The 18,442-nt window shown below is 42.9% G+C and overlaps 1 long non-coding RNA gene across 1 annotated transcript in view; it reads left to right on the plus strand.

The window, feature by feature from the left end:
• Nucleotides 1-768: 768 nt before the first annotated feature.
• LOC141559103 (uncharacterized) overlaps nt 769-18,442 on the plus strand; it is a 30,557-nt gene continuing 12,883 nt past the window's right edge. Inside the window, exon 1 of the long non-coding RNA XR_012487225.1 lies at nt 769-918. This is a non-coding gene — a long non-coding RNA (uncharacterized LOC141559103). The remainder of the gene's footprint in view (nt 919-18,442) is intronic.

An 18,442-nucleotide genomic window follows, 5' to 3' on the forward strand; every position in this document is an offset into this window, starting at 1 on the left:
TCTCCAGATCTCACTTGGGTCTCCTTGGGGCCCCTGCAATGGCGTCCCAGGGCCTGGCAAAATGTCTAGTATGTCAGCTTAACCAGAAGCTCTCCTGTTCAAAGCAATGCACCAAAATGGGCTATCTCAGCACAAACCAACTCATCCCAAATTTGAGACCGTTTAGCCCCGAGAAATGCTCTTAGAGGATCCCCCAGCACAGGGGCCCCGCATTCGGCACCCCGTGCTTCATCTAGACACAATCCGAGCAGAAACCGGATTTATTCTTTCATCCAGAATAAAATCACTGACTTTGTAAATTACCCAACAATTAGTCATTGTTTTCACAACACTCACTGATGACATTTTATCAGACAAGTGAGACTTTCCTCCTGCTTGAGATAAACTGAAATAACTGAGTTTGGGGAACATGGTTGGAAGGATCATGAAATACACACTGAAGCGTTGACGGACGCCCCCATGAAAATGCCCCGTCTTGAGTTTGGGGGTGCCCCAGCACACCAGGGGCTTCTGCCCTAGCGTAGGGCCTCCTGCCTCTGCACCCAAGGCAGAACGGGGGAGACACCAGACAGGAAGGCATCAGCAGCTGCTGCTCAAACCAATGGGGGCCCCAGGGCTCTTACTCCAAGGGCTCCTGTGAGGCCTCCCCTGGAGCCAGTGAAAGTGGGTGTTAGAAGAAAGAAGGACAAGGCTTCCAGTGTGGGTCTTTATTATGTCACTCTCTGATTCACAATGGGAAAGCCAAGGGCAGATGCCAAAGGTTAAGACACGGAAGTTATCAGGGGAGGCAATCATGATGGCTCTTAGAAGCCTCAAGGTGGGAGCCTTGATCCCTCCTCCTCAACTTCGTCCCCTTCTCTCCAGTGTCACTCTAGCAGAAGTCACCCTGCCGAGTGGTCACAGGACTGGACAGCAGAGGTATGCGCCCCTGACCACACCCAGCAGAGCAGGAGCCAGTCACTGTCCGGGCTTCCTGTGGCTCAGAGACCTCTGTACGGTGGCAGACGCTCAATGGCAAATGTTTAATGGGTACTTGGAGCTTTGTCCTGTGCCCTTGTCGGTTTCCGAGTCCCCATTTCCCTCACTACTTAACTTCCTAAAGATGTCCTCATATTTCAATTAATGTTGTCCTCTAGAGGACAGAAGAGGGCCAGAAGAGGCCCAAAGAAAACCACAGGAAACTGGCACAGGAAGGGGACAGAGGACATAGGCAGCCCAGCATAAGAGCAAGTGTCCACAAGCTTGCCTCTTCCAAGGGGCCTGGGGTCCCAGGTTTGCCTTCTCACGGGCAGGAGGACCAGGGCACACACTCTCCCATCGTCCACCCAGCGGTCACTGGGCTGCGCTCAGATCTGCCGCCTCCCTGTAATGGCCACATCATCTGCCAGAGCAGGTCATACTGCCCCCCCGCAGGCTTTTCCATCTCTGGTGACTGAGACAGGTCTTCTCCACAGACTTCCAGGACAGTGATGGCTGCAATGGCCCGCGTTCATGTAGTGCATTGGGCTTCTTCCATTTGACTAAGAATCAAGGAAATCAGGACATTTTCATTATCTCCTGGGCTTATTGCCCACGTTTTCCAAATGCCCAAACACTCATGTACCCCTGGGAGGGGTGATGGTGAGGGTGATGGTACATGGAGTTGTACCTCTCAGTTGCACCTCTTAGTTGTTGAGCTGAGCTGTATCTTTAAAACAAAGATAAAAACCATCTTACAGCAGCCAGAGTCCCTCATGACAGAGTTGGGGTCACTCTGCTTGTTAATGAGGGGAACAACAAGATCATACAATGATCAATTCTGATGGACGTGACTCTTTCCAACAATGAGATGATTTAGAACAGTTTCAATGATCTTGTGATGGAGAGAGACAGCTACAACCAGAGAGAGGACTATGGGGACTGAGTGTGGATCACAACCCATCATATTCACTCTTTTGTGGTTGTTTGCTTGCATTTTGTTTTCTTTCTCTTTTTTTCTTTTTGATCTGATTTTTCTTGTGCAGCAAGATAATTGTATAAATATGTCTGCATATATTGGATTTAACACATATTTTTAACATGTTTAACATTTATTGGATTACTTGCCATCTAGGGGAGAGGGTGAGGAAAAGGAGGGAGAAAAAATGGGAACGCAAGGTCTTGCAAAGTCATTGTTCAAAAATGGGACTACAGATAGCTTTGATATCTTTGAAAATTGTCTTTGTATCTTTTTACCATTTGTCAATTGGAGAACAACTTGTATTTTTATGAATTTTCCTCTGTATAATTTTCTATTTAATTGAGAAATTAGGCCTTTATCAGAAGGCTTCATTTTATCAGAAAAATTTATCAGAATTTTAAAAAAAAATTTTCCCAGTCTTTTGCTTTCTTATAATTTTGGTTGTATAATTTGGTTGTATCACAAAATTATCTATTTTATATTTTGTAATTTTCTCTATATTTTCTTTGGTCCTAAATTCTTCTGTCATAAATATGACAGAAACACGATTTCTCTCTGCTCTCTTAAATTGATTATTCTCCCAATTATAAATATGACAGATAAACTATTTCATGTTCTCTTAAAATGCTTATAGGATCACCCTTTATGTGTAAATTACGTACCTATTTTGACCTTACCTTGGCATACAGTGTTAGTCTATACCTAGTGTCTGCCATACTGCTTTCTAGTTTCCCCAGCGATTTTTGTCAAATAATGAGTTTGTTACAAAAGTTTGGGTCTTTGGGGTCATCATATACTCAATTACTCTGATCATTTACTATAATATGATTTGTACCTAATTTATTCCACTGATCCACTGGCTCTATTAGCATGCCTTCTTCTTGATTTAATCACTTTGCCTCTGTGTGAACACAACTTCCTTTTTCTAGAAGTTCATTAATCATACCTTCCACATTAGAATTTTCCAGGAAATGAAGTCAAAGTCATTGTGTTCCACTTGGCACCCAATTCCTGCTTCAGAAAATCAGAAAATCATCTTGCTCTAAAGCTTCTAAGCCTCTCATTCTCCTTGAATATTGGGGCTCAGCTATCACTTGCGGCAGTCTCTGAGGAGGCTGATATCAGGTCCAGGTGATGGTAATCTAGGAAGGGCAACCAGGTGCTTCTTGCTACATCTCCTGAAGAAGCAGAAAGGCCTGGAAGCTTTGATTCTAAAATGCCGAGAGAAACTCCCTGGACGGGAAGAGAACTTGTCTCAACAACAGATGGGAGAACTGCAAACAGCAAATGACAGAGGAGGTAGCTGGAGCTGCAGCTACACAGCCATGGTGGCTGCTGCTGCTGAAGCCTCCAAAACTCAGCTAGGGCTGCTGCTGCTGCCTCATCTTCCCCTCCACAACCCACTGTTCCTAATTAAGCTCCCACATGACTGCTGGGAGTCCCAGGTTTGACTTCTCACCCCCCCCCAACACTTCTAATTGCTTTTCATTACTCACCAGAATTTTACCTCCACTGAATGCCTTCTTTCAGCATCCTATTAAAACTGCTAATAAGCTGTATTTTTAAGCCAGCCTTGCCACAATGTGGAACAGAACGGTAAAACCTTGGCACCGATCCACGAGAGGGAGAGGCCGGGCTGCGTCTTCATCCTGATTAAAAACCACCAGTGAATCCTTGAGCCCCAAATCCAAAGGGCAGACGTTATTTCCTAAATCTTCTCTGAGCCCCACATGCAGCTGCCCACGAGACAATATCGTGTTTCTGAAAGTCCCAGCTGCTGAGCTTTTGAAAGCTCCACGGTTGGCCGGATAAAGGCTTTCACAATGACAGGGGCAGGGGGCCGGGCATTCGATGTAACGCTCTACAAGGGACAGCTGGGGGGGGGGAGATGCCACGGACCTCCCCCAGGAGGGAAGCGGCTGGATGGAATTTCTCCCTTTTTTATCACTTGCTTCCTTGGCGAGTCTGATCTTGCGGACCTCACCACTGCCCTTTGGAAAGCCTCCTTCTCCCCCCGCAGCTGCCCGTCAAGCCCTGGATGGCAGGCCAAGGGAATCCCAGCCACTCTGACCTCCTGCAGACCTCTAGGAAACTCAATGAGGAGCACCAGATTCTCGGTGAGAGCTGAGACCCCCAACAAGGTCCAGTCTTGCTGGCCCCCTCCAGGCAGGACTGCTCTCAGTGGAGACTGGCCGTGGAGGATTGGAGTCCCGGGTGCTGCCCTCCGATTGAGGCTTGAAAACCTTAAGAGCTTCCCTGTCTGTCTCATGGGAGGCAAAGGGCCAGAGCCAAGGTACAAGCTCAGCTTCCAGGAAATGCTGGGTCTCCTTCGCTCTTTCTAGAACATGCCCCATGAGGCCTGCTTAGAGCACCGAGGAAAACCTTCATCACCTTTGGCCAGCCCACCACAGAGCCTTCTTTCTTCTATTCAGAGAGAGTGTACCCAAGGAGAAACTTAAAACCAGTGACCTCAGAGGTTTGATGTAGGGTCCCCTTGATGGCTGAAGTCTTGACAGGCTAGGGAAGGGGGCAATCAGCTTATCTCTCTGAGCCTCAGTTTGCCCATTTTTTTAAAATAGTAAAATAATAATTTTTTTTCTGTCTGGAAGAAAGGCTTTCCTGTAAAGATTCCTAAATCCAAAAAGAAAAAAAATTAAATTAAAAAAAATTTCTAAATAAAAATAAAATAAAATAAATAACTAAAAAGATTCCTAAATCCTAAAATCCTAAATCCTTTTCTTCCCGATTTTTCTATGTCACAAACCCCCGTGGCAATCTAAAGCAGCCCCCTTCTCAAAATAATATTATAAATGCATAAAATGTAGGAAATTGCCAAGGAAACCAAGGAGATTGAAATGCAGTTGTCATCCTTCCTTTAACAAAACAAATGCACAGATCCCGCCATCAGAAACTCAGCCTTGAAGCGCTACAGGAGGAGAGAGAGCATTTTCATGTGCCTGGGTATCATTCCCAAGATTTCAAAGCATCCTGTTCCATCTACTACCTGAACAGAGGCCCTAATAACTTAAAAGCCAATACTCCAGCAGGAAGTCTGGCTCCAAGAGTCTGAAGGCAGTCCTGGATTTCTCATTGATTGTTTCTATTTATTTTATTTGTAGATTCCCGGTTTTCCCAGGGAGTCATTTTCTCCTCAGTTCTGGTGTATTGAGTGGAATGATAAGTATTAAAATATTGAACACAAAATAAGCTCCAAATTAAATAGGGAAGAATCTCCGAGCCGAGGAACAGGGTTTTCAGGAGACCTGTCTGAAACATGGCTATTTATAACGTCAGATAATTGAGGAGGGTGGGAGCGAAATGATGGGAATAAATCAAGTGCTCCTTCAGTGTCCTTAAAGATGCTCTTGATAATAGATATCACAGCGCGATGAGGAAGAATTGAGGGGATTGCTCCGACTGATGCCTGTGGCGAAATCTCTTCTGCTCCTCCTCGGGACATCCCTCGGCAGCATCCAGGTCAGATCTCGGCAGGGCGTCAGAGCCGTCATCACCGACTCCACAGGGCTGGCCCAATTGGGCCTGGGCTCCAGCCTTGGAGCTGTGTTCTAAAGCAGGTGATCCAAGCCAGTCAGCAGATCGACCCAATGACCAAACCGTCACTGCTCCCGGAATGCTTGACTTCTCCTGGCTCACAACATTACCCAAGCTGGTCATCCGCGGGATTGTTTAGTACAAACAGGCATGGATCTGTGATCTCCTTGGAAAGGGAGCTCCCTCCAGCACTGCCCCCATCCAGGCCTCCTCTTCCACAGACAGGGAGGCCTCCCTCCTGTTCTTTTCATCAGAGACACCAGCGTATCCCACTCTTGCCAGTTTGTCCCCTTTTCCCATTAGGACTGTCCTTGGAGTGACCTTTGTCCTTCTCACGCCAGGGATCGGCAGGAGCCGCTTCTACCTCTCCGCCACTCACTACAAGGCTGGCTTTCTGAGACTGATGGCAGCCCGGAGCTCACACATGGACCTGAGGGAATAAATGATTTTTTCTGCCTCTTTCAGATCTAAAAGTTTGTATTAGCCTGTTAACCCAAGGAACGCATAGATTTTGATCTATGATTCACAGGATTATTGGGAGGTGCCAGTAAGATTATATTTGTAAGCGCTTTGTAAAACCTTAAAAGACAATAAACATGTTGGCTAGTGGAAGTAGTAGTGCTGCTGAGCCCCCAGGCCTGTATCGGGGCATTTTTCCTCAGGTGGGCCCCTGCTGCCGGTCAGAGACCTTGTCTCACAGCGTCCATGTGCCCAAAGTGGACTGAATGCTGGAGGGAGGCAGCCCCAAGACTCCTCCATTTCCCTCCAGAGCTTTCCCCTCATGGATCTGGTTCTTCCTCTGCTGTTCTGACTGTAACTGCAGATGTTTGTCAAGCTCCTGGACGCTCTCAGAAGCACGGGAGTCTGTATATTTTGGGAGAAAGCTCGGGCCGTCTGGGTGCAGATGTGAGCCCCTGAGCACCCGCCAGACTTCCCAGGCAGCCCCTCCCTGCCAAGTCCCCGCATTCAGCCCTGGGCAGAGCATCACAGTGGATGCAGACATGGAGCTGCCTGAGGAAGAGGGGCCTGCTGTTCCCTAGTGCCCAGGAAGTGTCTTCAGCAGGAGGCTAGAGCCCAAGATCCCATAGCCTTGCTGCTGGGAGGAGCCCTGGAAGCCATCACAAGGAGCCCCGAGGCCCTCACAAGGAGCCCCGAGGCCCTCACAAGGAGCCCCGAGGCCCTCACAAGGAGCTCCGAAGCCATCACAAGGAATCCCCGAGGCCCTCACAAGGAATCCCGAGGCCATCACAGGACATGTAGGGGAATCTCCTCACTAGGCCATCACTCAGGCTTTGTTAAGGACTCCACTTGAAGGATACGCCTTCACCACCAGGGCGACCCATTCTGCCTACTCTGGAACGGCCTTCCCGCTCATCTAAGCCTAGGCCTGCCTCCCTGTGACTTCCACCTGCTGCTGCTTCAGCCTGCTGGGGCAAAGTCAAATACATCGGTTACCTCTCCAGGTCCTTGAACACAGTTCCCATGTTCCCATAAGCCTTTTCTCCTCTGCATTGACTAATCACCCCCAGCCCCATCAACCCAATCTCAAATGCCATAGATTCAAGAGCTGCCTCTTCTGGATTGATTTCGGCTTGTTGGGGCTCTCCCCAAAAAGGGATGAGGGATTCAACTCAGTCACACTATTTCCCCCCTCAGTGCTTCCTGGGAGCAGGTAGAGAAATGACCATTATTCACCTGCCCCCCACTATGCCATCAATCAGTCTTGTCCTAGGTAGCCCAGCCCACTGTCTCAGCAAGCCCTCCGTGTAAGCCGGCTCCCATGGTGCTGTCCAAGCAGGGGGCTCCCTTTGAAGTCAGAGAAAGCTTCCACACTCGGCTCCCCTCATCAGGGGGCATCCAGAAAATGAGCGGCTGAGCCTGCATTTCGGGGAGCAATTCTGTCCCAGGATTTCATCTCCTGGGCAGAAGGAAAAGCAAAGTATAGCACAATCAAAGGCGTTCTCTCAGGACTGCCCGGTCCCTATCACCAACCGCCACCTCTAATTGTGGAGGGCGGGCCCATTGACACATTTTGTGGTAGAGGGAGAGGGAAGATGGCAAAAATCTACTAGAGTCTCTGTGCCCAAAAGGAAGCCACCTCACTCTGCCTTTGTCCATTGCTGCTCATGTCTAATTTGCTCCTGCTGTGTTTCTCTCTTCCACGCTCTGACATGCCTTGGATTTCATGTGCTAGAAAATGAAATGAAATATGAATCAAATGAAATCCTTCCAAGGGGTTATCCCTCCTGCCTTTGCCAGGCTTCAAGACATTTTGGGGCTTTCCACATGAGGCTGTTCGGGGGCACCAACCACCTGGCTGGCTCACCAAATGAAAGCCCCCTTCCTGCTGCTGAGGAACCTGAGGGGGCTCCAGAATTCCACCGACACACAAATGAATGGCAACCATGGAAGCGTCTTGCCAATCATGGAAACTGTGTTCCCATCCCACTGAGATCTCATAAGTCTCCTTTGTTTTTCCCAACTAACCCAGATTTGTTTCATTCAAACCAAAGTAAAAAGCTTTCTGATTCTATCACCAACCTTTTAAAAAAACACCATAATGACAAAATTTTCCTCCTGGCCTCTCCTTTGGGTTGTATGGAATATTGGACACACAATTATGGCCTAATTGAAAATTGAATTTTGTCAGTGACCTCACCCTTGGAGACAGGTGCTGAATTCCCTCATTATTCCTCCAGTGGATGGGCACAAGACAATCCACTGCTAACCACTGCGATGTCTTCTGACGGATGGCATGATGACAAGGATGAACAGAAACAAAGACTCATTTGTGCCACCGACAGTCCCTAACAAGGTGAGAGCCCACAGCACATAATAAGAACACACACACCAGGTTGGCCTTGGGACTTCACAGAAACATGGCGGCCACTTAAAGATAAGTAATGTGTCATTATAAGGTCTTACATTATGTATATTATTATATTATATTATATTATATTATATTATATTATATTATATTATATTATATTATATTATATTATATTATATTATATTATATTATATTATATTATATTATATTATATTATATTATATTATATTATATTATATTATATTACATTATTATAAGGCTACAGGATATAGAGATGTAAGTGGCCTCCAAGAATCCCGTCTACCTCTCCCATCCTGCAGAAGAAAAAACTGAGACCTGATGGTGGGAAGGAAGTTGACCAAGGTCACATGGATCATAAGAAGTCAAGATTCCTGCCCAGCTCATCTGCAGCTCCATATTCTGCTCCTTCCTCTGGGCTGTGTCCCTGGAACAAACTAAAGAATAATGTATAGAAGAGGAACGCAAAGTCCTCAGGGGCTCAGGGAGAGATGTAAGGCGCATACAGCCTCTGAGGTGGAGGGGCAACAGAAGAGGGATCGATTCTCCAGTGATTGTGCTGACTTTGGTCTAACACAATACCAATAAAACAGAAGTGCTTCACCAGCCACCACCATGACATCTATTTGTGGAACCATCAGTCATATGTGTGCAGAAGTTTTAAGATTTGTGGGTAAGTTCACTTACCTTGGCAGTATGGGATGTCTACATAGATGATGAGGTTGATGCACACTTTGCCACAGCTAGCTCAGTGCTTGGGAGGCTCCAAAGGAAAGTGTGGGAGAGGAAACGTATTAGGCTGACTACCAGACTGAGGGTCTACAGAGCTGTTGTACTGATCTCATTGTTGTAAGCCTGTGAAACCTGGACAATGTCCCCACACCATGCCCCAAAGCTGCAGTGCTTCCATTTGAATTGTCTTAGGAACATTCTGAAGATCACTTGGCAAGAAAAAGTACCAGAGACTGAGGTCCTTTCTTGAGTTAAACCACCAAGCATTTAAACTGTGCTAAAGAACACAATCTAAGACTTACGATTGAGATTGATCCATTAAGCATCTTTTCACTTTCTGTAAGGGAAGTGGAATGACTAAATTGAATAAAGATTGAATAAATCAATCAATCAGTCACAGCTTTAAACATGACAGATGTAAAAGGTGATACTATAATCATGTATTGGAGCAAGGAAAAGATTTCCTTTTGAATCTATACATGGAGGAAAATCTTTAAGCATAAAAGGAATAGGGAAAATCATAGAAGATAAACTGGACCATACTAACTGTGACGACCGAGTTAGCCCCCTGGATACCTTAGAATGAGCCCGAGTCAGGATAAGCAAAAGTCCTTGGTCTTTATTCTTGGTCTTTAGGGGTAGAAGTGAAGGGAATGGACACAGGATCTCTGTGACCTTCCTTTTCCTCTTCCACCACCAAAGTGGCCCTGGCTTGTCTTACTCCACCCCCTAATCCTTCCCACAATTCTCTGTGTACACCAAAAGATCGAACCAGCACAAAACAGTGGGAAGGGCCATTTTCCAAGCAAATGCTAATAAGAGTATTGTCCAATCATTAATTAGCCTTAAGTGCTTGGTTGTCCAACTTCAGTGCATCAACTCAGTTTCAGTCCTTTACAATTAACCATATACAATTTAAAAATTTTTGCACAAAAAATCAATAGTTAAAAGTAAAAGGTAATGGAATATCTTTGAAGCAATTGCTATGATAAAGGTTTTATATCTGTATCTTAGGTATTGACCCAAATTGATAAGAATAAGAATTATTTTCCAATTGATAAATGAACAAAGGATATAAACAGTCAGTTTTTCGAACAAGAAATCCAAACAATTAATAAGAATATTTTTTAAATGTTTTATATCTCTAATGATTGGAGAAATGCACATTAAAACTATGAGATTCCACCTCACACCTCTCAGACAGGTGAAGTTGATAACAAATTGAGAAGCCAAGATACTAAGAATCAAGCCCAGGGGACCTCTGACTTAGAATTTGGTAGAAATGTGCTACAAAGGTACTGAGATAAACTATCAACTTAATCCCTCTCCCCTCCCCAAATTATGAGGTGACTTTATTTTATTTTTTTATTAAAGCATTTTTATTTTCAAAATATGGATACTTTTTTTTTTACATTAACCCTGGCAAAACCTTGCGCTCCAATCTTTCCTCCCCTTCCCTCACCCCATATCCTAAATGGCAAATAATCCAATATATGTTAAACATGGTAAGAAATATTTGTTAAGCCCAATATATGCATATATTTTATATAATTACCTTGCAGCACAAGAAAAATCAGATCAAAAAGGAAAAAATGAGAAAGAAAATAAATGCAAGCAAACAATAATAAAAAGCAAAAATGCCATGTTGTGATCTACACTCAGTCCCCACAGTTCTCTCTCTGGGTGCAGATGACTTTCTTCATCACAAGATCATGGCAACTGGCCTGCATCATCTCACTGTTGAAAAGAGCCACATCCCAGCCCTTTTCATAGTGGCTAGAAACTGGAAGATGAATGGATGTCCATCATTGGAGAATGGTTGGGTAAATTATGGTATATGAAGGTTATGGAATATTATTGTTCTGTAAGAAATGACCAACAGGAGGAATACAGAGAGGCCTGGAGAGACTTACATCAACTGATGCTGAGTGAAATGAGCAGAACCAGGAGATCATTATACACTTCCACAATGATATTGTATGAGGATGTATGCTGATGGAAGTGGATTTCTTCAACATAGAGAAGAGCTAATCCAATTCCAACTGATCAATGATGGACAGAATCAGCTACATCCAGAGAAGGAACACTGGGAAATGAGTGTAAACTGTGAGCAATTTTTTTTTTCTTCCCAGATTATTTTTACCTTCTGAATACAATCCTTTCTTTGCAACAACAACAACAACACATTGTCTTAGGTACAATATACTATCAGATATTTAATATGTATGGGAATGCCTGCCATCTAGGGGAGGGGGTGGAGGGAAGAAGGGGAAAAATTTGGAACAGAAGGGAGTACAAGGGATAATGTTGTAAAAAAAAAAAAAATACCTATGCATATGTACTGTCAAAAAATGTTATAATTATAAAATTAATAAAAAAAAAAAAAAAAGAAAAGAGCCACATCCATCAGAATTAATCATCACATAATCCTGTTGTTGTTGTGTACAATGATCTGATTCTGCTCATTTCACTCAGCATCAGTCCATGTAAGTCTCTCCAGGCCTCTCTGAAATCATGCTGCTGCTGGTCATTTCTTAAAGAACAATAATATTGCATGAATTTATATACCATAACTTATTCAGCTAACTTCCAACTGATGGGCTTCCACTCCGTTTCCAATTTCTTGCCACTACAAAAAGGTTTGCCACAAACATTTTTGCACACTTGGGTCCCTTTTCCTCCTTTAAGATCTCTTTGAGATAATAAGCCCAGTAATACACTGCTGGGTCAAAGGGTATGCAGAGTTTGATAACTTTTTGAGCATAGTTCCAAACTGCTCTCCAGAATAGTTGGATAATTCACCACTGCATCAACAATATATTAGTGTCCCAGTTTTCCCACATCCCCTCTAACATTCATCATTATCTTTTCCTGTCATCTTAATCAATATGAGAGGTGTGTAGAGTCATCTTAATTTGTATTTCTCTGATGAACAGTGATTTAGAGCACCTTTTCATGACTAGAAATGGTTTCAGTTTCTTCATCTGAAAACTGTCTGTCCATATCATTTGAGCATTTATCAATTGGAGAATGGCTTAAATTTTTATAAATTTGGGTCAATTCTCTATATATTTTAGAAATGAGGACTTTATCAGAACCTCGGAATGTAAAAATGTTTTCCCAGTTTATTGTTTCCCTTCTAATCTTGTCTGCATTTGTTTTGTTTGTACAAAAACTTTAACAAATCCCTTCCTTCTCCACAGATCTGAGAGGTAAACTATCCTTTTAATTTACCTATAATGTCACTCTTTATGTCTAAATCATTTCGACCTTATCTTTTTTATACAGTGTTAGTTGTGGGTCTATGCCTACTTTCTGCCATACTAATTTCTAATTTTCTCAGCAGTTTTTGTCAAATAGTGAGTTCTTACCTCAAAAGCTGAGATCTTTGGGTTTGTCAAACAATACATTACTATAGTCATTGACTATTTTGTCCTGTGAACCTAACCACTGATCAACTTCTTTATTTCTTAGTTAGTACTAAATGGTTTTGATGACCACTGCTTTGTAATATAGTTTTAGGTCTGACATAGCTAAAGCACCTTCATTTGCATTTTTTTTCATTAATTATGAGGTGGTTTTAAAGAGGATTATGTCCTCAAGTGTTGAGGGAAAGGGATAATGTTTATATATTTGTTATGGCTATATCTTAGAAGTTGAGAGAACTATGGAAATGTTCAGCCCATCTTTCTAGGAATGTATCTTTATCGTTAATCAATATGGTTCCATCTATGCCAAGTTGCATCATGTGTTTCTGGCCCATAAATAGCCTCCGGGTCATCATAAAAATGCTTTGTATTTTTGCTATCAGCATAAAGTTGAATTTCATTAACCTTCTTACTGCTGAGGAATTTTGAATCTCTCTAAGCTTTGTGTATGCTTTGCTTTTGAAGTAGTTAAAGGCTGTCTTCTTAGAGATTGATGAACTATCCAGCTGATACATGCTAGGGAGTTCTCATTTTTGATTTAGCAGCTTCTGAAGTTCCCCATCATTACTGTCAATTCAGTCTTGTTTGTGAATGTTCTGATCCACATGAGCAAATGCAGTCCTGTACACCAACCAAATCTCTGGAAACTGTGCAACTTGTTGCCAACCATATGTTGGCTCAAATTTCCCTTCAAGTTGGCAATGAACTGCTCTCACTGGAAGAAGCTCTCTAATCTTTTGACACTAAGTTTTCTGTTAGTCATCTTTGCCTTAGGGCCATGGCTTTATTGAATGTGATTATTTAACTTGGAGAGGATAAGTCTATGATCAGTACAGCACTCTGGGCCACACATTGCCTTTGGCACTGTCACATCCTATCTCTTCTCCTTGTAATGACAAAACCTATTAAGTGCCCATGTTTGCCACAAAGGTATTTAGGTAAATGGAAGACAATGTTAATAATAATAAGGTCATGGGATACTCACATCTTCAGCAGTCACTGATCATTGCTGTTGCTATTTTCACCTCCATTCCTCCCAAGGACTCCCTGCCTTATCTGATAGTCTGTGCCTACTCTGACAAAGTCATCCAGAATTATAAGCTTGTTCTCTTTCAGCACATGGATGATGAAGAAATTTTTCTTTGATTTCATTGGGATTTGTCATAGTGGGGGCATAGACACTGATGATGGATGCTTCTCAACAGACCATCATCATTTGATACTGAAACTCCTGACTTTACCACAAGTTAAATCCAATCCCTCTCTAGTTGAAGTTCCAACTGAAGAAGAGATTTTGAATACCATTAGGCTCCTCTCATGTCATAAAATGCCTGGGACTGATTCTATCTCAGCTAAGATTTACAAGATGAATGATCCATTGAGCAAACAAAAGCTGACTGACTTTTCTGGGTTCTAGGGCAAGAGGAGCTTCTCTCCCAGGAGTTCAAAAATGCTTTCATTGCCCATCTCTATAAAGGTAAAGGAAATAGATTGTCCTGTGGGAGGGGTGGGGTGTCCTCTCTCTTGATCATTGCTAGAAAAATTCTTACCAGAGTCCTCTAATAAACTGGCCCTTCACCTGGAAGATGGGCAAGTTTGTCTTCAAGAAAGGCCAAGCAACAGTTGAAGTTTTGCTGAACAGTTTGCTGCCTGGCAACTGCAAGAGAAAAATAAATTTGTCAATATGACCAAAGCTTTTGATCCTGTTGATCATGAAGACTTATGGGAAATTATGTCAAAATTTTGTTGGCCAGAAAAGTTCATCACTATTATATGACAGTTCCATGATGACATGCTTGCCCAGGTTCTGGATAACACCAACATATTTGTGCTTTCTCAGTCACCAATGGAGTGAAGCAAGGCCATGTGCTGGCTTCTTTGATTTTTAGCATGGTGTTTTCTGCAACATTGTCCAACATTTTCAATGAACATGAACAACATCAAGGTCAGCTACCACAATGACAGTAAATGATTTAACTTGAAAAGGCTACAAGCCAAGACCAAAGTAGAGGGAGAATTGATTTATGAAATGTATTTCTTTATTTGCTTGTTTGTTTGTTTGTTTGCTGCAGATGACTGTGAACTGAGGGAAGCTTCTGAAGTTGAAGTGCAACAGAGTATGGATCCATTCTTTGCTGCTTGTGCTAATTCTGGCCTAATACTTAATACCAAGAAAACAGATTCTCCACCAGCCAACTCTACGCTATCCATAGATGGAGGCATCGGTTGCAACAAATGGAGAAGTTTTGAATACTATGAATAAATTCACTTATCTTGGCAGTATACTTTCCAGATATGTCCACACTGATAATGAGGTTGATGTACCCATTATCAGAGCTTGCTCAGTGTTTGGGAATCTTCAAAGGAAACTGGGAGAGAAGAGATATTGGATTGCCTGTCAAACTAAAGGTTTATAGAACCATTGTGTTGACTTCCTTGTTGTAATCCTGTGAAATCTAGACAATCTATCACTGTGCTAGGAAACTTCCATTTAAATTATCTTGGGAAGGTTCTAAAGATCACTTGGCAGGATAAGATACCAGACGCTGAGGTCCTTTCTCAATCTGAAATGTCAAGCACTCAAACTCTACTGTAGAGAGCTGTTGTTGAAAAGTCAAAGGTATTTTTGTCTAAATGATTACTTTGCAGAGAACTCACACAACTAAAGTGTTGCCATCGTGGTCAGAAGGGATACAAGCACTTTCTCAAGGTCTCTCCAAAGAACTTTGGAATCAATTGTGCAACATGGGAAACCTTGGCACAGAACCACCCAGCATCTATATCAAAAAAGATACTGTGCCCTCTGAACCAAGCAGAATTGAATTAACTCCAAGACAGACAGAATGTCCAAAATGAGAGAATCCACCCCAACAGTCCCAGGGACTATTTGTGCCCACTCTATGGTAGAGGAAGGATTCCAAGCTCATCTCCCATCATCCAATCAGACACACCATAAAGTGACTCTAAAATCATGACATCCTTTTTGTCCTCTTTGAGAATGAAGGTCACCAACCAACCAATGAACCTTTGAAGTAAACATCCCTCTGTAAAATTAAAATAAAAGACACAATGGATTGAGTAGAAGCCCTGGCTCATGGACCTGAGTTCAAATCCATCCTCAGATACTTAGTAGTTGTGTGACTTAACCCCAATTGCCTCAGAAAAAAAAAAGAAAGAAAAAGAAAACTAATCTGACCATTAAGTGGGGTACAGGATACCCCCTAAAAGTGAAAGAACACAATTAGTGGAAGCTTGAACCAATGTCAGAAAATCTTGTAAGGGCATGAGAGAATGCTAGAAGAGAAAAAACATGTAGCAGACCTGGCCTTCATTTAGTAGAGGTCAGGGCACTTATGGAAAGGTGTCCTCCAGCCACTGTCTTCTCTCCTTTCTCTCTTGGCTCTCTATAGCCCAGCTTCCCTCTCTCCCCCACCCCAGACTTTTCTCTGTGAGGACAGCAGTGACCTCATTGCCGAACCCAATGACTTTTCCCTGTCTTCATCTCATTTGCTCTCTCTCCACTTCTGATACAGTGTCCTAGGCCCTCCTTCCAGCTCTGATTCCCTCCCTTTGTAAATCCCCAGGCACTCAGCCCAAGGTTCTGCTTGGACCAGAACTTGAGCAGTTGTGCTGGAGTTGGAGTCAAGAGAATACCATTAGTTGGATGACTTTGGGCAGGTCACTTCCCCTCAGATCCCTAGCTTATAAAACAAGGAGAGGTGGAGAGATGTTGAGAATCTTTATCACTATGTTCCCTCAGGGTTGGGGGTGGTGAGTAAGGGGAACCTTCCTTCATGGGAAATATGAGTCATTGCTGAGGTAATCAGGACACCAAGAGTCCCATGACCTGTCCCAAATTGGATTTTTTTAGCCTTTAGCATCCTGAATTCACTAAAATTAGGTGTAGGGACCCTCTGAAACTCTGAAAAACAAAAACTCTGCCTTCACATCTTGAATGAGCATGAACACCATCAAGGGCAGCTACCCATCTTGAAGCTAGGGGTCTGACTGTGGCAGCATCAAGCCCTTCCAAGAGTCCCTGGTCTTACTCATACTGTTAGTGAATGAGACCCAGTTTATGGCTTTCTGTTTCAATCCCTTGTCTCAGAAGAGCAAGTTCTTCTGGTCTGAGCTTCAACCAATTCAAATTAGGCTGAAGTCCTTGGAGATGGGCCAAGTTCTGCAACATCAACACCAAGAATGGTCTGAACTCCTCAGACTGTTGTTGGCAGTCCTTCAGTCTAATTCTCCTTGAGCCCTTGGACCATAGTGCACAGGACCTTCTATATTCCACTATATGATCTTGAAGTCTATCCAAGTTCATGGCCATTGCTTCCCTATCACTATTTATTAGTCTCATCCTCTGCCATCCCTTCTTCCTTTTGCCTTCAATATTTTCCAGCATTGAGGTATTTCTTCTCATTATGTAAACAAAGAATTTAAACTTCAGTTTCAGTATTTGACCTTCCAATGAGTAGCCTGAATTAATTTCTTTAAACATTGAATTAATTACCTTGCTATCCCAGAGACTCTCAAGAACCTTCTTCAGCATCACAATTTTAACATATCAATTCTGGGGTGCTCCGTTTTCCTCATACTCCGCCTCTCACAGCCAGATGTTGTCCCTAGAAAAATCCCTTTGACTATATGGACCTTTGTTGTGCAGATGTTGTCTCTGCTTTTTACTATGCTATCCAGATTCGCCATAGCTTTCCTTCCAAGGAGCAGGTGTCTTTTAATATCATGGCTGCAGTCCCCATTTGCAATGGTCTTTAAGTCCAAGAATATAAAATCCGACTGCTTCCATTTCTTCTTCCTCTGCTTGCCAGGAAGTGATGGGACCAGTTGTCAAGATCTTTGCTGTTGTTTTACACGTTAAGCTTTAAGACAGTTTATAGACTCTCTACTTTCACCCTCATCAGGAGTCTTCTTAATTTCTCTTCACTTTCAGCCATCCAGGTGATATTTCTACAAATCTGAGATTGTTGCTATTTCTCCTGGTGACCTTAATTCCAACTTTTGACTCATTCAGATTAGTACATCATTATTATGATGTACTCTGCATGCAAGTTAAATAAATAAGGGAACAGTAAACAGACTTGTCATCTTACTTTACCAATATTAAACCAATCAGCTCTTCCATGTTTGATTCTAACTGTTGCTCCTTGGCCCACATACAGGCTCCTCAGGACACAAGCAAGATGGTCAGGTGCTCCCATCTCTTTGAGGGCTCACCACATTTCGTTATGATCCAAAGGCTTTGATGTATTCATTAAAGAAAAAGTAAAAAAAAATTTCTGGAACTCCCTTTTCTCCATCATCCATTAAATGTTGGCAATTTGGTCTCTATTTCCTCTGCCTCTTCAAAAACCAGCCAGCTCTTCTGCAAGTTCTCAGTTCATATATTGCTGAAGGCTAGCCTGTAGAATCTTAAGCATAATCTTACTGGCATGCGAAATGAGACAAATGTTCAATAATCTGAACTTTCCTTGACATTCATCTTCTTTAGGATTAAGATGTAAACTGATTTTTTTTCTAGTCCAGGGATCAAGGTTGAATTTTCCAAATTTGCTGGCATATTGCGTGTACTACTTCCATAGTATCATCTTTTAGTGTTTTTAATAGATCAGCTGGAATTCCTTCACCTCCACTAGCCATATTTTTCCTCACAGCAATTTTTCCTCAGACTAACTTGACCTCATTCTCAGGATGTCTGGTTCTACCTTGGTAACCACACTCTTGCAATTATTGGTGATGTTAAAATCTTTCCTGTATTTTCTATATTCTTGTTTCCTCCTCTTAATCATGTCTATCTCTGTTAAGACAATAGGGGGCAGCTAGATGGTATAGTAGATAGATCACCAGCCCTGAAGTCAGGAAGATCTGAGTTCAAATCTTGTTTCAGATACTTAACATTTCCTGGCTGGGTGACCCTGAGCAAGT

This window comes from Sminthopsis crassicaudata, chromosome 2, assembly GCF_048593235.1.
Source record: "Sminthopsis crassicaudata isolate SCR6 chromosome 2, ASM4859323v1, whole genome shotgun sequence".
Classification (NCBI taxonomy): Eukaryota; Metazoa; Chordata; class Mammalia; order Dasyuromorphia; family Dasyuridae; genus Sminthopsis; species Sminthopsis crassicaudata.